The 22,448-nt window shown below is 35.9% G+C and overlaps 1 protein-coding gene across 5 annotated transcripts in view; it reads left to right on the forward strand.

Annotated features, from left to right (window-relative positions):
- LOC105679791 (zinc finger protein 608-like) overlaps positions 1-22,448 on the forward strand; it is a 138,025-nt gene that overhangs the window by 32,791 nt on the left and 82,786 nt on the right. For 2 of the 5 annotated variants that reach the window (XM_067361117.1, XM_067361116.1), the window contains exon 3: positions 20,730-20,795. The exons of 1 other annotated variant lie outside the window; for it this stretch is intronic. The gene's annotated coding sequence lies outside the window, so the exon portion shown is untranslated. Of the gene's footprint in view, positions 1-3,370; positions 4,642-13,603; positions 14,280-20,729; positions 20,796-22,448 lie in introns of those variants that run through there. 2 more of the 5 variants (XM_067361119.1, XM_067361118.1) reach the window with 2 other exon arrangements.

The raw sequence follows: 22,448 nt of genomic DNA on the forward strand, positions 1-22,448 counted from the left end.
AAGTTTTTTACGATTTTTTAATCCAAGCAATAGTTTTTAAAATAGAAGAATTTAAAACTGATTAATCAAACTGTATAGTTAAACAGTCGCTTTTGTTCCCTAAGTTGCGTATATGACAATATTAGTAACTCATGGATAAGCGACCGCTTAACCATAAGGTTTGATTGATCAATTTAAAACACATTTCAAAAACTATTGCTTGGATTAAAAAATCATAAAGAATTTTTATTTTGTTTTTAGAGAACTTTCATGTTATGTATAATAAATTTTTAACAAGAAATAATACAATTTAGATCATTTTTACGCTGCAAAATTGCAAGTTTCTTGACATTTGTAGATCGCCTTCAGAGCAAAAATTCATTGTCGAGACCTGCGGCGCAAACAGGAAAAAGAATGATTGCATAACGAAAAGACGATTATCATCGGCTTGACGAATACGTGTTATCTCTGATTTTTCTCGTATAATTTATACTTAGTATTCGCTTTATCACCTTTATCTCGCAATGCGAATCAACTGCACGGAGTAATGCATTCTGCTGTCGGACCGTACGAGCTCACTACATATTTATCGACCGCGACGTGATTTGAATATGCGTCGCTGCCTTTAATGTATCCTCATTGCATTACGCTCTTATAGCACGGTAGCAAAGTCTAGAGATGTTAGAATATGAGAATATGAACCGACTACCGTTATTACGTATTACCATCCATTCCGCAAATTAGTATAAAGTATCATGAATAAAGTATCATGAATAGAAAGCAGAAAAGTGTTATAAAGGCGTTGATGTATTCAGTTGTCTGAAAGCACTGTGTGCACTGTGCTTTTAAAATTCAATTAAAAATATTAATATTTATTACTGTGTAAAAATATCAGTAAAGTAAACTGTAAAGAAAGAATAGAAAAAGTACAAGAGAAAATATATTAAAAAATTTGTAAAGTCTACTGCTAAATATGTACAGATCTATGTAGAAATTGTTTTTATCGAAATCAAAAACACGATAATAACATTAATGTAACGTTTCGATAATTGTTATCATATTTTCCACGGACAAATAGACATAAATACATATAAAACAGAATACGATTTATTTTATCGCTGTTGAAATATAGCTTTGATTTACGCAGACGTATTTATGTAGACGATACTTCATTGTGGAAACAAGCCTATCAATTATGAATTTACACCAAATGACGGTAGCCGTCGAGCTCGTCGAGCGCCAACGAACGCATCTTTCTGTCTCATTTACGGACAATTAACGCGCCGCGCAATGTACGCGGAGATTAATAAACACGCGGCGCCCACGCGAAAGGCATACAGAATGTACGAGACGGATATAATTTAGCGGCGGTTGCGAGGGGGAGCGTTAATTGAGAATGATCGACTCTTCTCGCCGCGACGCGGCTCGGTGCGACTGAAACAAATAATGGCAGTCGGATCGAGGCACGATATCGCATCGCATCTCTCTCTCTTTCTTTCTTTCTTGTCTTATTTCGTTCCGCTGCTTCGCGGCGTGGCATTTCTCGTGATTCCAATTTTTCCCCGTGCCGGTACGATAAAGAGGCCACTCTACCGCCTCGAAACAAGATTGATCGCGAAGCGTGCTCGTGAGTGCTGCGAGGGAGGGTGCAAAACACTTGCACCCACCTGGATTTTCGTGGAGATTGGAGAGATTAAACGAAATCTATTGAGGGGAATTTTGCGCAATAATTTATTTCTTCTTGAGAGAATGCACTGAGTTACCTTTGGTATTTTAGTATCACTAAATATTTGTTTTATGATAGCTTTAAATTCAAATTTCTTTGAATATAAAGAATCAATTCTTTGACAGTAGTGCGGCTATTATGAATTATCAGTTTATATATATTTTAATATATATTTTAAGAGATTGTATAAATATAAAACAATTAGGAAATTGATTTTTATTTCTGAATACTTCAATTCGGAATTTAGGCTCCAAATTGATAAAAAAATCCATAGATGAAAGGAAATCTGAAAAATTTTTAGCTGTATCTTCTAACTCTATGAGAAACGAAAAACATGCCTTTCTCGTAAAAATATACAGATATGACACATGACGATAAAATGGCTTTAAACCATTCAGAATCCTCGTGTTTTTTTTCTGTAAATTGTTTTTCTTTTTAATTGTTTTACCAATTATTAAATTTTTGATATACAACACGAAGGAGGAAACAGTGCGAAAAATGAGAGGCGGAGAGCAGTAAAATGAGATGATAGAAAAGAAGATAGAAAGTAATAGAGTGAAGAGTGGCAAGCGAGAGAGAAAGAGAAAGAATGGAGACAGAGATATACACAGTGAGGAACGGAGACACAATGGAAGCAATATGGATAGACAAAGATGAAAGAAGCTCTCCGTTGAGTCTGCTTAGAGGAAAGTAGATAGATCCGGATAGACTTATAAAAGGTCGCGCGTATCCGACGCAGATGGAAGTATCGATACTGCCGCGGCAGCGGCGTCGAATCATTGAACCACGTTTCGTCGTGGAGCGTCGATGTTGTCCCAACTAAAGGCAGGTGTTCCCAACATGCTCTAAATGAACCTGGAGATAAAGCCATAGTAAATGTAACTGGAATTGCGTAAGCTTGTTGGTAGTAAATCGTTTTTGTCGTATCAGCCTCTCTTACATCGCTTTAACGTTCTTGACGGGTGATCATAGTCAAAAGCACTTTGAAAGTGCTTCTGCATGCCTATTATGAAACCCCGTTAAATAAACTACTTTTAGAAAATGTAATTTCTCGTGCCTGTTCTTATTTAAATATTATTCGTCTATTTAGGTGAAATCTGTTTGATTAGTTGTTCCATCGGCGGAATTTAAATTATAGACTAAAGTTGAAAAGTTTTATTTCCGTTTAAACTTGTACAACTGAAAGTAGAATAAACATCACTGATAACAGCTATACAGTAACTATATTGCTTGATATCAAACAGAAGAGTACATTCTACTATTTTGATATTTTCTTCTTCGCTATCTAAAAATATTTGCCAGTGAAAACAAGATTGAAAAGTACCGATTTTAGATAATATCCTCATTCACAGGTTTTGATAAATTGAATTTTCTTGCTAAAGATATTTCGGATGATATACTGCGGTATATATTAAATTCATCGATATCAGAGCGGAATAACGCCAAATATGTCTTCGTCAGTGAAACGTACACGTCCCACTTTCGCTCCGCCACTGTCAGTTCGTATTAGCTTCATGCTGTGGTACAGAATCTAATACATTAAATTTATTTCAAACGATTCATGTTAAATATTCAAATCATCTTGTAATATAGTTATGCAAAATTTAATGTTGCAAAGAAACAACTCTAAATATTCTCTTCGACAACTTGATAACAAGAATATAATTTTTTATCTTGACTTATGTGCAAGTGCAGTATATATATGCAAAATCATCAATGCTCTAATTATCTTCATATCTACAACTCTAAATATTCAACGCACTGCTATATTGTACATATCTTACAATTTGATTCGACGTTTTCTGATTTATTTCGAGATCCACAGCGTATACCAATTTTATCGGTACTTGAAAATATCTCTTTATTAGAGAAAGACCGACTCGTCCCCGGTGCGCTACACCACTGCCGAGTCGCACTGGCCGTCGACAGTGGTGGGGAACGGCGATGCCTCAGTAAACGCCAAGCGCTCGAGCCGTCGATGCCACGGCGAAGCGGTTTACGAGAGAGTACTCGTAATAGGAGTAACCGGCATTAGTTCTAGCATTGATTAAACGCTCTGTGTAGCCGACAGCTTGTTCCGTGACTCGACCCGTGTCGGACGATTCGTCGTGTCGCGAAAATCATCCAACAGTGTGGGAGAGCCAACGACTTCTATTGGGAAGTTGTATCTACATCTGTGTGCGTGCGCGCGCGCGCGCGTGTGTGTGTGTGTGTGTGTGTATGTCGCACACACACGTCTGTCTTTCTCCGAAGTGTGCGTGCGTGTGTCGAAACACGGAATCGCGCGTGTGTGTCGGTGATGCTTTCTGACGTACGTAAGTGTGTGTACGCGCGTACTTGCATTGGTACGCTCGTGTTGCGCAACGGCGACGATACTTTCGTGTGCGCTTAACGTTCGTTATTACCGCGCGTGTGTGTGTGTGTGTGTGTGCGTGTGCCGCCTATTCCTGTGTGTGCGTGTGTCTGTTTTTTTTTTTTGTGCTCCAAATCGACAACGGCGCGACCGACGGAGAGATACGTGACGCTGGTGTTGTCTTCCTCGAGATACGGATACTGCTGGAGCAGCGGCGCCTCTCTGCGCGCAACCACACGAGACCCACACACAGAAATAACTTCTCCCCTCTCCCCCCTTCCCTCCCCCCGTACATGCACATACCACCACACACGTAACCGCACACGCATGCGCGCGATGTGAAAACCGCTGATCCTCCGCTGCTCCATCGTTCTCTTCTTCTCGCTTCCTCCTCCTTCTCTCCGTCTTCCTCGCTTGCCGTTCTTCCCTTCTCTCTCCTCCCCCTTCCCTTCCCCCCTTGCCCGGCGTCTCCCGTTGGATTACCTCACGGACAAAGGATACGTAAACGGGGATATACGTGCTGGATAAACTTCATCGAGGTTCTCTCTCACTGGCTCTGCGCCCTACCGACGACACTATATAGGTATTGTTCCTTTGCTTTGCTCCGCTCTGCTATGTTCTACTCTGCTCTACTCCGTTCTACGCTCGGTGCATTGCGCCGGGGTGACAGTGTGTGTTCGATAAGCGCAATCGAAGCTCGTCGTCCCCTAAGGAGAATGCGGTTTTGTCGACATGACGAAAATTTTTGTTAATCCTAGAAAGCTGAAACGAAAAGAACCCAACTGAGTTTGATCAAACTATCGTAGCGTTTTTTTTTTTTTTGTCGTTTTTATTTGCGTTTGTTTACACTTTCTATGAGACCGAAGGAGAAAAGAGGTAATAAAAGTGACAAATTCACTTGAAGGGACAAAGCTCTTGTTTACACGACAAATATTGCCTTTGTAAATCTCCACTTAGTGCGTAAAATGTATACATTTTTCGTGTATATAGATTGTTTAGTTTGCAGTAAATTTTTCCTTGAGAAATATCTGATTCGGGAGAGAAGCTGACACAATCATTTTATCGCGATTACTCAGCCACCGACGCAAATCTCACATATAATAATTCTAAGGCGCAGCGTGTTGGGCTCTGTAATGACACAAGATAATCGGCCTTTACACTTCGTGTAGTAATGTCATTTATATGCCGTCCAATAGCGATCCTTCCTCGTGCCAGTTCCTTCTTCCACTTAATGAAGCAATAGTTTGCCCCGTCGGTTGTGTACACGGTTCTGCTTTAGGCCGTGTTTAATGGAGATTCCTGGCTGGTATCGATCGTGGACGTGACAGATAGATGCCTAGGACGATAGTAATAGGATCAATCGCGGCCGGCACATCTGCGGCCCCTATATAACTTATAATGCTGCCGCAAGTTATGACGAGCGAGCGCTGCATTATATGTATTATGTACCGGGCGCGTTACGCGAAGCGGATTACATATACGACGTTATTACGCACGACAAACTTGCATCGGAAAAGCTTTCTTCGGTCTGGGCTTTTGTACTTTAACATGAGCGAGCTGTTGAAAAAATCGGTTTTACCGTGCAGGCGGTGCTGTGAAATATTTCCGGATATATTTCATAGTGTATATTTTTATTTCAAATTTATATTGTTAATCAGTTTATCTCGGATGTAAATATATCGATTATTTTGAAAACTTGTACGCGCGCATGATGGAAATGAAATTTTTTGTTGTTACGAAATAAACATTTATAATTTATTTGAAATATCACGTATAGGACTTGTCGGTGCATATATGAATGAGATACGTCGTATTTGGTATAAATAATAAAGATGAAACTAATTTTAATTGAAAAATTACTCTCTCACAGCAATTTATTTGCATTTGCGAATCAACGAGGCAGTCAGACTGGTTTTACCGCTATTTCTTATTATAACGAGGAATATTAATAAATTATTCGTGCAAATAGAAATGTGACTTCGGTGAAAACAAATAAAATCTGACTGACATATTTAAATTAACGAAAACACACACTAATTTCTTGTTTAAAATTTACTTCTTTTGTTATTTATTATTCTACATAAGTCGACTAAATTATATTATACAAATCTGGAAAATCACAGTTAGTCTGAATATTTCCACCGCGTATATATAATAATATGGTAATACAGTTCCATATCTCAAATTTCATATCTCCACATAATACACTAAAGATAAAATATCATATTACACTAAAAATAAAAATTGCACAGGTAATAAATTTCTTTCTTGTAAACAACTTGAAATACTTTTTTGTGCAAATGCTAAATATCTACATTAATTTTTATTAAGTTTGCTCAAATATAATGCCGATTAATTTCGTAACGGTATAAAACGGCTATGTGAAACTTTGTAAAAAAATGGGAGAATTGTTTATCGCTATGTCATCCTGAGTTGTTACAATGTTTTCTATATGGGGGCGATGTAACAACACATGGATTTCTCTGAAGCAATCATCGATGATCATATAACATTTGTAAAAATCGCGAGCTTTGTCAACGGTAACCGATGCTGAAGCATGGCATTAAACCGTCTCAGCGACTGGTTGATTACATAAAACATCGTAACCTGAGGCCAATTTTCAACTGAGCTATGAGATATCATTGCCGCGCGTAATCACGTGCTTCCATTCGGAACAGAGTGACCACGATTACTATACTTGAGCGTTCCTCTTGCCGATCGATCAATTGAAAGCTCGCCCGTAGCATTCTTCCCACTCGATAGCATTCCCCTGTGCTCATTACATTGTGATTTCGTATCGACACTATTATTGAAAAGCGTATCGATGTTTACTTATCATCAAATTTAAATTTCAGTACCGTTATCAATTTCAAAATTAATCTGTTTGATGAGAATTTTTTACATTTTTGAAAAACATGTCAAGTGAGATAAAAGAGAGACATATAAGTATAAATATGAGGAAAAATTAAAATATTTATTATTTTTAATAATTAGCGATGCATACATTGATATTTTGTTGTAAAATTACAACCATTACAGATCCAAATTTAAAATTTTTAGGTCAATTTAAAATTAATTTCTGGTGTTGTAATAAAGCAGATCGCTCAAATTAATAATTACAATTTTAGGCTAATTCTTTACAGTGTAGTAACGCTTGTAGGAAATTATTGAGGCACTAGACAATAATACCATCAGTATGTCAATACTTGGAGGTATCGACACATTGATAGCATTATTGTTGGCATTCCCACCGACACAGGTAGGGAATCACGATTGACTCGAGTATCGTGACAATTCGACCGGCCGTCTACTCGATCTTTCTTCTCGGAACTGTCACGAGAGCGATTTATGAGCGGGTCCTGAGGTGCTCTTTGTCGCAAAAATACACGAGCGAAAGATTATCTTTACGAGAGCGCGGGTTCGGGGTTTCTCGTTGGAAATATACTTACAGCTGTTCGGCTTGTCACGGTCTCTCGGAAGCGGGAGGTGGTTGAAGAGTGGCGAAGGGGGGAGGCGCCGGGGGAATGTTTCTCTTGTTCTGACAGGCGTGGAAATGGAATTCACGGCGAAAGTTTGTCTTATTCCGTGCGCGCGATAGTTAAGCGACCAAGTTTGCTCCGCGTGGAAGTCTCGCGCGCTTTCAACGCTCGGAAACGGGAAGCGTCTCTAACCGAAGGTATCCGTGGAAAAGAGACAAGGATATTGGAGAACGTTTCGCAGGAAGCGAAGCATCTTTTGCGATCGCGCACCGGGAGATCTTCCGTAACCGAGTTTGCTTGCTTCGAAACCATCGAAATGCGAAACTCTATCGCTGATACAGGAAACGCGCGTCGTATCGTATCGTTGAAACGTTGTTTTATTCATCTACTTTTTTATTTTTACTTCTTTTTTTTTTTTTGCGTAACTCTTTTTTAAGTTTATTTCATGCCATTTGTATTCTATCACAAAATAGGAGACAGAATTCCATCCGTGATACACGGAATAAATATGTATTTTTGAGAAACATAGTACGCTATTATATTTTCTCTCTGTGTGTATGTTTATGTTTAGTATGTTTATTCTTTATAAAATCAGTATTTTATAAATTAATTAATTAATTTTATAATATTCTGGATAATAATAATAATATTTATTTACGTGTGCTTGTCAATTAAAACGCAATCGCATTAATACTATTTATAATAGACGAAATAAGTAAACGTACATTTGCTTTGCTAATAATTTTGACATTGCGTACTTTGGCCACCGACATTGGTAGCTTCATTAAAAAACACATATAATGCTGCGACAAGCCGAGAAGTCGCAATCACGTGCAAAAAGCCGACGATAAATTATGCACGAAAAATGCATGAGGAAATTAGCGATGCGGACACGCACGGTAGAATTATTTGTTCATCCACGTGGTGTAATTACGTTTTGCTATTTTTTTTTGTGTAACGTTGTTTTTTTTTACAATAGTTTACCTACGTACTACGAACGATACATGAATAATAAGCAAGGATTTGGATATTACACAGAGAGACTTCGTGATGCTCTTCATTATTTATGCGATGATGATGGTTGCCAATATTTCGGATAGCAAGAGCCATTTTAGTAGATCGATTTGCGCACGTGTCTTCTCTCCGCGGCAATATACTCCCCCCCTCCCCCCCCCTCGCACGCGCAACCATCTACAGTATCCCGGGTTCATCGCACTTCCGTTAGCTTGCGGGCTCTTCGATCAATCCGAAGTTGATTACTTCTGGAAAAAAAATGAATATATATAAATTCACAGCTCTATTGTTATTCTGGTTTTCGTGTTTTCTAGACCCCTGTCGAGCTGCCCCCCCCCCACCTTGCACAAATAAAAAAACCAATAGCAAAAATGCCGGGGGGGGGGGGGGGCTGAGTCGATATCGATTAAGAGTTGTTTGAGGACTAAGGGAGTGAGCTTAAAAATCGAAACTATTCAGTTCAAAAGCTCATAAATAGCCCTTAATTCTATCGCAAAAATTGATTCAATATTTTTATTTTTATATCGATATCGACTCAGCCCCCCCCCCCCTCCTCCCCACGAAAAACATTACATTCATGCTCAGCGTGACGAGCTCAAAAATTTTAATTTGTGGAATATGAAAGCTCATAAATAGCTTATAATTTTGCGCTATTGGTTTTTTTATTTGTGCTAGGTGGGGGGCCAGCTCGACAGGGGTGTTTTCTAGAATTGACAAACGTTAACTGTTGTAAGAAATTTTCGTGTTTTTACATTGTTTTTCATGCTAAACCAAATCAGTTGCCCATTATCAACTCATTCTTTTTTATTAAGTTGGCATAATATGATAAGTATGGCTAAGTAAACAGTTCACAGAAAAGTAGAGTAGATATTACCGCGTCGGTATTATCGATGCGTACGATATGTTACATCGTGGATTGTGTGAACAGCGATAAGTTGGATTGTCGTATGCGAGATACGTCCGTAATGCTTTCTAGATATTGATTTATTGTCGTCGTTCTCTTCCACAACTCCGGCCGGTAGATAATGGATCTTTAACATTGCCGGATCGTATAGCACACTGCCAAGCAAGTACTTGATGATCTTTTTCTTTTGGAACTTTTATCTTTGCAAGTTGCAAAGTTGATAATATATTACTGTACCACACAAACATGTATATTGTTACAAAATATTGTTTTATATTCCTTAGCTATCGAAAATACTTATTATTTTTATAGATACAGATTCGTAAATCTTTTGAAATTGATTGACTTTAGGTTTTCTTTGTCTTTTAAGAGAATTACAGAGAGAAAGCTAATTTACGAATAAATGCGTATTGTGCAATACAATTGGCGTTGAAATAAATTGGAAAAGCGACTGTCGCGAGAGATTTCGGAGATTTTGTCGTCAAGTCGTTCCCGCTTCGAGTTTATTCGTCCTCAATGAATACCGAGGGCGATGCGTAGCGGAGAAGGGTCTTTCGCCCTCGGCATCGATCCACCAGGTGTTCTATATAGGTTTAATTGTTGAGGACCGACAGAGTGAATTCGTGTCAATGCGAAATCTCTTTTGTGTTCCTTCTCGCTCCAGCCGATGGGGAGATGATTCACGGGGCCAAAAGCATTCCTCGCCGCACGCATTATGACAACCTGCGGCCTTTTAGTGTTAGTTATATTCCATAAGAAGATAGTATACGCGCTGCTAAATGTAAAGATAAACAGTTATAAGTTATTAACATGAGAACATTACCTGATATTTACTAAACGTATACGTTAGTGTGGCAAGCTGCCATAAGAATTTCGAACTGTCTGAAAAACTATGCAGGATTTTAAGAAATTGTGGCATTGAAAAATGTTATAAATATATGCAACAATGTGTAAGGAATCTAGTGTGTGTATGTGCATCAAATCTAAAGTTTCATTTGAAAGATATGAATCTAAAATAATTATAGATATGTAATATTAAGACTGAACGAATAGTTTCTGTATTGTTTTTTTGCATCTAGATTTTTTATTTTTTACATAATTTTTATATATTTTAATGATCAAAAATTTTTTACCTAATTGCTAAATGTTCAAAAATATTAAGTGATTAGTTAAAAAATTGTATTTTAATGCTAATTTTTGGTATCGCAAATTTGATATTAAAAATACTATATAATAACGATGTGTTGAAATCGCGCGTATAATTAATTTAATACGCGTGGGGTTAAACGTAGTGGAATTCTCATTGAATAATGATAAATGCCTTGGTAAAAATAGAAGAGAAGCAAGGAACATTGTCAGAAAAGTGACCGTCGTCCGCGACGAACGCGCTAGTTTTCCGCGAACGGCGTTGTCGAGAAACTTGCATGTTGGCAGGAGCTCTGAGTCCACATATTTTTCAAGCTTCGGATACGTGCGCCAACTACGAACTTTCACGTTTTCCCGTTTTTCCGGCGCGTTTCCGCGAATATGCATTTCTCTTCCCGTACACGCACGCGAAAAAGAGGAGAGAGAGGGAGCATAAAACTTTTCCGCTCGTTTACGGACGCTCGGAGGTTTTCGCATGCAATTTCTTCACCGTTGCACCCCGCTCGCACATATTTTTTCACACTTTACTTCACGGCGCTTAATGGTCAAATATGCCTCTCGCATTTAAACGCGCGTTATAGGCTGCGGGACCGTGTTCTTTCGCGTGCGAGGAGAATATAAAAGTGAGAAGAACCTTAAAACGTGTCCATGTAATTTGATGACCGAGCGGAGTTTCCGTCGATTATTATTAAATGACGTTGTGATTGTGCCTATGTGTGTATATATATCTTTTTCTCTTATTCGTAATAAAGCGATCTTCAATAAATTAAGTAGCCCGAACTGCGTTACTTAATCACACGAGAATGATTGATGTCATTACACTGAGATGTCTTCAATCGAAAATAAAAAGATTGTTCTGCTCGTGAAAAATGAATGCCGTTGTGCCATTTAAAAACAATGAGAAGAAAAATGATATAAGTCGTTGAAAAATAAATGATGGATTAAATATTATTTTTACTTTTGCGTGAGTCGTGCTCACTACATTCCAAGGTAATAAAAAAGCGTATCTTCTTGAAATTTTATCTCCACACATCTCTATTTGAAAATTGATTTTTGTGTACGACTTTACTTTCATTTTCGGATCACAGCAAGCTATTAGCCCCTAATAAGCGACCCTTTGTTTCGCCGACCTGACTCATTCAGCTTCAGGCATACCTGACTCTGAGAAGAGCCAAGGGGTATCTTGAATAGCTTTACCATTATCCGGTTGTATTTTCAATAATCTATTGGGTTATATTAAGATTAAACGGTTTCCCATATCCGGTAGATAATTGACTATCTAGTACACACTCAAATAGCTCAAATGTTTCATTCTAATTCATTTCAAATTGTTATATAATTTCGAATAACATTCATATATAATTTTCGATAGGCTTGTATATTATCGTAAAAATAAGAAGGCAAATCTCGACAGATCATATATTTTTCACTAAATATATATATTTTACATCATATAGAGAGAAGAAAATGACTCGACATCTTTTCTTTCTTTTAATGTAGTTAGCGACAAGTATGCATAATCGATGCTGAATTTATTTATGTCCATATATTTTATACTTCGCGTTATTATTACACGCGGACAAAGAAATATTAGAAAAGATGATTCAGTGATAAATACTTCTACGTTCACTAACAATTTTTTTACATTAATTTTTTGCTATTATTAATTCTTGAACAAACGAGTTAAATGAAGACATTTAAATAAGCTGTACATTTATTCATAAATATGACCATCAACTTCTATATTTATCTCTTGTACTCGATGCTATCTTAATATTAGTCAATAATGGAAACTTGATGGTCGCACATATTTAGAATTAATTTATCGTTAAAGTCGGTGAGAATTATTTTATAGGAAACTACTGTAGCTTTTTCGAATCTCGAGTTTAAATAAAAGTTGAAACTAGACAAGCGCGCGTTTAGTATTATATGAGCGACGCGAATGCAAACTATTATCTCCCGAGGCTGCAATTTGAATTGCAAAAATGTTGACGGGCCTAGTAATAACTAAAGGGGGAGTCGCGTCTTTTGGTCGTGAGTTTTTTTCAAACGTGTATTTTACCTTGGTCTCTCAAAAGATACGTGCAATTAGTCGCGTCGGTGAATAGACACCGGTAGAACGATTCTTTTCGAATCCTCGCCACATGTTTTCTTTTCGTTCCTCCCTGAGGCTATTTCTGGCTGGACTCGTGCGAAGTCCATCGTACCATTTCTGGCATAAAGTAATCACGAATTTCACAGTTTCGACGAACACTAATGAATAGACTATAGACGTCGTAAACGCATGGTTTATTGTTCAGCCACGCCGATGTAATGTGCGGTAACATGCGTAACGACCATGCCTACCTAATAACATCTCCAAGCTATAAACAATCTTTTTCATGTCTGGACTTTTAGAAAAGAAATTGCAAGTTCTTTTTTTATTATCATATTTGTATAAAAATCTGCAATTTTTCCACGTATATTTTTTCATATATTTTTACACGATATAATAAAAATGAATTACATTGTGCATAAATCAAAATCTACAGTGTGCAACTTTTGTTTTTAGAATTTTTTTAGAATCTGTTACATCATAAAATACATTTAATTTGAAATAACTTGTAATTTTTAGAATTTGTTTAGACATTACACACATCATAGATATATTTACTGCATTCACACACACACACACACACACACACAGTGCAATTTTATCGTTTAAAATTGTCTGTTTTATTTTAATATATTCTTGATATGTTTTGTAGAAGTCTATGTGAATTTTTATCTTGCAATTTTAGCATATGCTAAATTTAATGTATCGAATATATTCGATAATGCATCGAAACAATCATATCGATATTCTTCCTGAGAAAGGAATGATCCTGACAAATGCGGCTATCGCGACAACCGTCAGCTTAGCTGTAGTGGCAGTACCTTCGGTAGAATGGTGGTGGTAGTGGTGATGGTGGTGGTAATGGTGATGGCAGCATTATGCACGATGGAGGGGGCTGACGTTCGCTCAGTGAACGCCAAGCGTCCAAGCTGGCGTGGTGCGATGCGCGAAATACAGTTAAAGTAACGCGACTCCGAAAACGATTTTGTGATACGAAATAGTAAAAATAAAGTAGCTCTCTATAATCAGTGCGTTTCTGCCAACACAGTGATATCGGAGCGTAAAGTTCACAAGTTTTCATCGGTCGCCGCATGCTTTTATTCGTCGCAGTCCCTCAACGGCTGTTCGGGTCTCTTCGACGCAGCCGAGCGATGAGAGTGTGTATGCATCCATCACGTATTAGCATGCACGTGTGTGCGTATATGCGTGTGTAGCTGCACGCATGCCGGTGTGAAATTAGTGAGTGAGAGTGCATACGTTGTGTATCGTGTCGTATCCGCTCGTTCCTTTTCTTACGAATGGAATGAGTTGAGTGAGTCTGTGAGTGTGTCTGTTCCTTCCTTCGCCGACCAATGTGGATACGTAAATAATAAAGTGCGTTCGGCTTTTGCCGCCTTCGGGCCTTCTTGTCGCTCTTTGCGTCCTGCTCTTTATACCCTGTACGTTTGTACATATCGGATCACCATCGCGTGGGACAAAGGATACACACACGCTTACGCACACGCACACACACGCATGCGGCATACGGAACTCAACGGTAGCGGTGCGGTACTCTCGCAGGATTATTTATCGACCTGTACGAGGTATTGTGACTATGGCTTTCTTACGCCGACGATAACTCTTTCGTTGCCCCACGACACCCATTAGTATCGTTAGTAAACCAAAGGTTCTTTAACAATCGCTCATAAAACTATGCCGCACGAGCACACCCGTAAAAACCGGCTTTTTTCTCATTCACTCTTCGCTTCCGGTGTGTCTTTTTGTCTTGTTTCCAGTATAAGTCTGACCAAAAAAAGATAACCGTACGAAACTTGGAGTCTATTTTTTAATGCAATTTTTCTTTTGACCTTTGATTTTCAACGAACAACAACCAACACCGCTTTATCACAGAATATTTATTTATTTTACTATTTTTATATTTATATCTATATTTGCACTATTTTTTTATATATTTTTATATTTAGTAGTATATTCTGTATTTAAAATACGCAAGCAACATTTTTGAGTTTTTCGTATTTTGGGTCACACTAATAGCTGATCCAATGTAAAAGAATATCGACTTTTGCATCAACTAATTTTAGATAATTTGTAGAAACTGAAATGCATTTATTTAAATGAATTTTAATGAGATACTAGCCATCTTCTCGGTGAAATAATTAATTATGCAAATTTAGTTGGATGAAAGCCAGGGAATGTGATGACGGGAATAATTCAAAATTCATATTATGTTACAATACAATATTACGTTTTTGATACTATATTTTACATATTGATGTTTAATGCATCAATAAACAGACGTATTTAATAAATTTTATGTATATATGCATACGTATGCAATACAGCACATTTTTGTATCAATAATACAATAATGTATTAAAATAAGTTTATAAAATATATCTTGCAGATTTAATTGAAGGGAAAATGAAAAATATAAGCGACAACGCGAGAAATTGTTTATACATCGATGCGAATTAATTATATTTTATTTTACATTCTTGTAAAATATAATCCAAATGTCGCTATATAATAAACTTTTTCTGATATATATAAAATTATCTCGTAAATGATGTAAATAACGTTATTAATTATTATAAAATGTTTATCGTACTTCTTATTCCACGTAAACAACCGGCGATTGATTGTTTGTTGCATTTAAGTCGATTAATATTTCCAAATTCATACGGCGGAAGTGAAATTTTTGATTTAGTTAATAAATGCGTTTTACACGATGCTGAGCCGTCAAATACAAATCGCTCTTTTCCAGTATCTCGCTGGCCGAGCTACTTATTAAAGAGTATTACCAGACTTATCGGAGCATATAATGACGCTACAACGAGGGAGGAGCTTTAAAAAGCAGACGCTCGTAACGCGTGCTGCTCGTTCGATGAGCCACGTCAGTGATGCGCGATCTTTTTTTGTATTTCAAAAGACCGCTTTGCGATTTTTCCTTTTACACGCCTCAAGGCGATCGCGAGCGTTCTTAAACGTATTAACATAACGAGCTTCATGTTTTTTTTCCTCCCAATGCTTTATCACCATTTGTCGCATATTGTGATATCATAAAATTTTCTGTGCTTATCGAAATATATCGGAGCTTTATATAATCCGTCATTCGCAATTTTTGTCGAGTTTAAAGTAACATGTAGTGAAAAAAATTTTTTAAATTATAAGTCGTGTTTGTGTTAAATATAATACGATTTTGAAATTGGGCATTTAACGACTTGAATTATTTCATTAATAAGTAATAAAATATTCTGAAATAGTTAGATAAAATTAATTGTTAGCGCATTATCTATAAATATTGAAATACTTATTTCAAAGCAGATTATATAAAATACTAGGCTATTCACAGCAACTCACAGCAATTTAGAATCACGGCTAGTATCGGTAGGCGCGTAATGTAAGTTAACGATGTTCAAACGGAACAACTAGACCGCCGGAAGTCGGACATGAAAATTGCTGCTGTTGTTTCGTTTCTCTCTTCTTTTTTTTACGATGGAAACGTGTGGGAACACACGATATCCACCTGTGCTAGCTGAGTAGACAAAAGTGTCGTAGTTTGTATCGCTTTTCACTCTTGTCGTTTTTTATTGCCTTGAAAAAAAGCACGTGTACAGTTTTATATTTACCGAGCTTCGGTTTATTCACTTAACTTGTCTTTATATTTCGTACTACATATATCCAAATAAAATACGATCTATGTATTTTCTCGTACTTCTCTCCGTGGGGAATAAAATGCCCGGTGCGAGCCGGAATGAATTTGACAATTCAAACGAGCGTAAACAAGACGTCGACACTGACAGAATTCCTTTTGAGGTAGAGTCGGCCATTCTTTTCCATCTGCCTCGTCGTGAAAGCGCTCGTAATATCGGTACTTGCGTTGATGTGCTTGTAAAAGCCCCCGCCAGTTCCCGATGCGGAGATAAAGCCCCCGCCAGTTCCCGATGCCTGTAATATTCAGGTTGCTACTTCTGAGCTTTCTCCAGGTAGAAGACAAATCGTCTTCTGTGTAGCTTATGCATTTTCTTACCACGAATTTAAAAATGGTAGCAATTCTAGTGACTACAATTTTCATCGCGCTATTATTTATTATCATGTAAACTAAAACCAATCTTTTGCAAATACCTGATAAGAAATAAAAATAAAATAAAAATTTTTTAAATAATAAAAATATTAATTTAATTTTATTAATTTTATTTTATTTTAAATCGATTATTTCGAATTTGTTTGCATTAATATAGGAATTTCTGAATTTAAGAATTGCGATTATATATATTATAATTTTGCATAAAACGCGCAAATATTTTTATTTGTTGGATGTTCAAGAAGCGTATTAGATAAAACCGGCTTAGCAGGATAACACCGCGAGTCTCGAATTGACACTTTTCCGTGGTATCGCCCACGCTCTCGGTACATTAAGTTCGAAGCTGGTATTTCCGCGAGTGGTTCAGATTGCAAGTGTCACGCTAACGTATGTGCATGTCTCGATTCGAAAATATAGCATAGTGGGTGCGATATGCGTGTACAGTATGCATTGCGGTTTGTCGTGCATTGTTCATCAAAAACATTTGAGATGTTTTCAAAACTGGCGTATGCTTACACAGGCACGCATATCGATTTCAACAATACTCGAGTGATTTATATTTGTTATTATATAATTCACAAAATGCAAAGATTTAAGAATTTATTTAAAACTCCCAACACATGAGAATGTGAGACTGCGTATAATTATACTTGTTGAAAAACTTTATTATTATTAATCATTATTGTTTTTTTTTTCTTTTTTTTTGTGAAAAAATATTAAGGTATCTTTATCTGTGTTATATATTTTGTTTATTATGACTTGCCTTTTTTTACAATTTAATATTGACATTTAATTATGCAATTTTTTATTAAAATACTATATTGCATTTAGGAGTGGCTACCAATTTTTGTAGCGTTTATTTATGTTCAATTTGACTCGCTTGAGAGCGCAGAAATAAACTATAGGAATTATATTCTTATCGTTTTGCATCGGAAATCAGATCGGATTTACATATCGAAATAAAAAGATTCTACTTTATTGCATTGAAACAAAACGCGATTTTTAATGATTGAGTAGCTCGAACCAAACCGTAATTCCCCGCTTAACGACCTTTTAACGATTTTTCCGCGTGTCCATAAATGAGCAGCAACTATCGTGAGCGATAAAAAGTACTGTTATTACTTTGAGCGCGAAAACACTATAAGTTTGTTCGGAAAATGTGCATAAAATCCATTGATTCCACACGACATTTCGTGTTCTGCATGTGCTAAATGTGTCTATCCAATTATTTTATTGGATTCGCAGTATTAAATAATACAAGAAATGCTAGATGTTCATCAAATTACAAACGAAAATTCTGCAGATCTCGTTCAACATTGTTTTAATGTATTTGAAATGTCCTTATCATTATGTTTATTTTACCAAAAAATTTTATACGACTTAATATCTGCATCTAAGATGCATAAACCATAACAACAACGATTAAAAAAAGTGCATGAAACAAATGGTTGGTGTGTCTTCAACGAAGAGTAATAAAAGGATTGTCATTATGCACACAGTATAACAAATTGCTGTTGTCTCTAATGGCTACCCGCCATGTGGAAAACTCGTTAATCTGAGGTATTACAGTGATTTACGTTTTTGTCATCAAGGTTCACACATTTCGTATACCACGGTATAGTAGAAAGAAAAATATAAAGAAACGTTAGGGAAAAATATTAAGAAACGCAAAAGGAAACTTTAAAAAATAAAAAAATTGTGTGGTCAATATTAACATCGTGATTGCAGTAATAAATTTACTTGCAAATATTCTTAAGGAAGAATACTGATACTACGCAAGCATCAAAATAATAGTATCGGTGCTTTTGAAATATCGTAGTGTAGTTTAGTGTCTCTGTAGCGGCGCGCAAAACGTGTCACGGTCGGTTTATCGTGTTACACACTTTTACGAGCCTATTTCCGGTGACGGGATTGCCAAATCGTATCGGGATCACGGCTTACAGGACCTCGTGCAAAATATCGACCGGATTAAACAAATCGGCCTGGCGTGCATTAACGCCCGGTTTTACTGCGTTGGATATTTATCGCGTCGCTGTCGGTTTCCTAGGAAAACGCTCGCGGTTATATGGCGCTCGTTCATTGATTTTCGGCGTTTATTTTTCTGTCTCGTTCGCTATATCGAACTAATATATATCCGGAACCGGAAAACTTTGACTTTGCTATCGTTAAAGATGTAATATTAAAGTATTTGAATATAGTGTAGCATTTGTGCGCAAAAAAATTTTTTGTATGGATTTATCGAATTTCTATAGAAACATGATCGTGTGAAGATATATTTGTTAACAAAATATGATTTATAAGCCTATTATTATTTTTTCAATTTAAACAATTGATATTTTGATGAATTTAAAATTGATTTTTTTCAGAAAACACTTAATTTAAAATCCAGTTAATGATTACCTTTTAAAGAATTAAATTTTGAAAGTGTCAATAAAATATTATTTTTACATAAATTAAAGTACACTTTTGAAGTAGTGGAAACTTCAAAAAGTGTAATGAATAGTGTATTGTATATTTTTTTAATAAGAAATCAATAATGACACTATATTAAGCATAGAATCTAAATTAGCATTTTCGAAGAAAAGAAAATATTCATTATTTTATTTCTGAATGACTCATGTATGTTAAACATAAAAAGACGAATTTAGAACTCAACTTTAATGAATATATCAAATACTAAGTATATGTATATTTAATTTTCTATTTTATTGTTGTCGCGGTTATTTCTAAAAATTCGTACATTATGAAATAAATTTATTTGCACAATCTTGCTAGAACGTTATATAAATTCTTATTTAAATATTATGCGAATAATTTTTATATTTTTATTTATATTTATTTTTATATTTATATTTTATAGATACGATATTTTTATTTAAAGGCAAAACATGTATGACGCGTTGTTATTTTCTGAGAAAAAAAAATTTACACGCAAATTAGAGTGAACATTTTTTTTTAACTATTTGTTGAACAATTTCGTATTATATCTGCTCTGTATCTTCAGCCGTCCTTCCGTAGGTTAAAAGCTCGTAAAGATAAGCATAAAACGCGCGTTGATCGTAACACAGAAAACATTATAACAGAAATATTGAACAGAACGTAGAGAAGCTATCGCCTGTGGTCACGTTGACGTTGCATTATATGTCGATATAATATCTTCCTGAAGGAATAAATCGCAGATTTTTGTGCAGCTAAAAGAAACTTCCTGCCCCGATTGTTTCCTTATGTTTGCTACAACCGAAAGATATCGATTTAATACGTTGTACATTATTATCTCTTAATGTTTAATATAGATATTAACTTGAACTCTCGAGTTATGATAATTGTATACACTCATCATGTTCGATTGCCTCAGGCAGAGGAAATAACTAAACACATATTAAAATATATATTTGTTTAATTACCAATAGAATTATATAAATTAAAAAAAAATTAATTTTTATTTTTAAAATGTCTTATTTCTTATGAATTATAAACGTTCGACGATATCTTTTTTATAATATTAGTTAGATATTTCTAAATTAGTTAACTTTTTGTATTTTGATTACATATTATAAAAAAATGTTGATAAAAAGAAAAAGAATCATTTATTTATAAAAAGTATCATTTATTAAAAAATATTTAAAGAAGAAAAAGTTTGAGATTTGCAGAATTTAATAAATTGAATTTTCAGAATAATTAATTCTAGAAAATTCGATAATTGCATTTTTATAAATTTTTTTTTCCTTTTGAGTTAAGTGTTGAAAGATATCGCGTCATAGAAAGACTGTGCACGATAAAATTGTTTATTCACTACAGTAATTGCGTGATTGCTCACATCAGCGTAAAGATAATGGGCATAGGTATATTATTGTTGGAGTAATTTATATGTGTACTTAGTAAACTATTATGTAGAAATATTGATTTATTTAATACACAATATTAACAGAATATTATTTATTTTTTTCAGATTTATAAGCGTTTTCGTGGGATATACCTCGATAGCCGGAATTGATAGACTGGAAATGCAGAATTGGTAAGTGGTGCCAAAATAATAATTTGGAATAAATAAAAAATTGATGCCATAAACTATGCGTTACAGTTATAAGCGATAAAAAAATAATGTGTTGTTGAAAATAACGATAGAGTGATAAAGTTTGCGTGTTTAAAGAAAAGCGTGAGTTGCGCGAGAGATATTTTTGTCGCTTACGCTGTTTGGCATTTCTGATGCTTGGTCGCCAGACGTCTCCGAAACATGTCGGATAAATCGCCGGAAATCATAAGTCATCACGCGAGCAAATTGAATCGCGCAGCAAATAAGGATAAATGCAGGAAGCGAGTCTCCATAAAGGAGTCATTTTTCTCCTGAACGAGTGGATACGGATTTACTTTCACGAATGTTACTGTATGCGCATGACTGCAGAAACGACCTGTTTCACAACGAATAGTAGGCTATAACATTCATATAAGCGCACATACTCGTTCATCCGTCGAAATAGTTATTCCGCCGTAGTTTCTGTCTTCCTCGCATATTACCAACTGACATTAAACATGAATTTTGTATGCAAATTGTCTTTTCACGCGTAATCTATACCGTTCATAGTCTGTTTCCGTTATACTTGTGATAGGTTTTCTAATTTCTTCTTTTCATTTCTTTTTCGCCAAATCCATTTCTCAAAGAAAATAAATTTCATCATTTCTCCTCAATTTTTTTGTTTTTTTTTTTTTGCTATGAACAATCGTAAACATTTATTAAAAGTAGATATTATTTTTGTTTTCGAATTTTTGTTCTGTTTTCTTTCTTAATGTGCTTTTTAAATGCTTTTTAAAATGTGATTCAAAGTGGTTTGCTTTTTACAAAGGATAAATTTAGAAAATTAGTCATAAGCTCAGTTTGCGCAATTTACATAAATCTTGCCGTTTATATAAAATTTGTTTAGGCAAACATTAAAATATACGTATTTATATACGTATTTATTCGAGAAATTTGATCGTTTACTACTCACGAAATCTGTATAAGATGTAAATAAACATTTTTTCGCTCAGACAGCGAGCAAAGCTAATTTTCGAACAATTTCGCCCAACGAGACTTAATATATGCAGTCAATCGGAAGTGGTTCGATTGCGGAGGAGAGGTCACGTTGAAGAACCAAGTTTGGTTCCAGTCTCTCTGCAGACTACGACATTCCTCGAGCAATTTCAGGGAGAATCCAATGAGAGTGGCGAAGGAGCGGGAGGGGAAGAATTTCTCCACGAGTAAGGGAGATAATAGGGAAAACCATTCCTCGATTCTCTCTTCGTTGCCTGTTCGAAATAGCTATTCTGTCGAATCCCCCGCGCGTATTACCACAGCTAACGGTAAATGTTCACATATATCTATGCTCACCGTAATGGATATAGTCGAGTGGCGATAGGTCGTACCTGCGTCAATTAGTGTCAAACTACTGGAATTGGGACTAAATGAGGATGGGCGGGAGGGGGAAGAGGCGGGTAGGTCGATTGTACCCTAGGCCATTTGAACGGCGATAAATTTTTCGTGGAATCGATTTAATCCGCGCAAATGGAGGCGAATCGTCTGATTAAATTATCCGGAGCGAAACACTTGCGTAATCTCGCCGTATCAATCTTTGTTATTGTATTACTGCGATCGGAACGACTTAACGAATTCTTGACGATCGATGCTTCACGA

Source organism: Linepithema humile, chromosome 1 (assembly GCF_040581485.1).
Source record: "Linepithema humile isolate Giens D197 chromosome 1, Lhum_UNIL_v1.0, whole genome shotgun sequence".
Lineage (NCBI taxonomy): Eukaryota > Metazoa > Arthropoda > Insecta > Hymenoptera > Formicidae > Linepithema > Linepithema humile.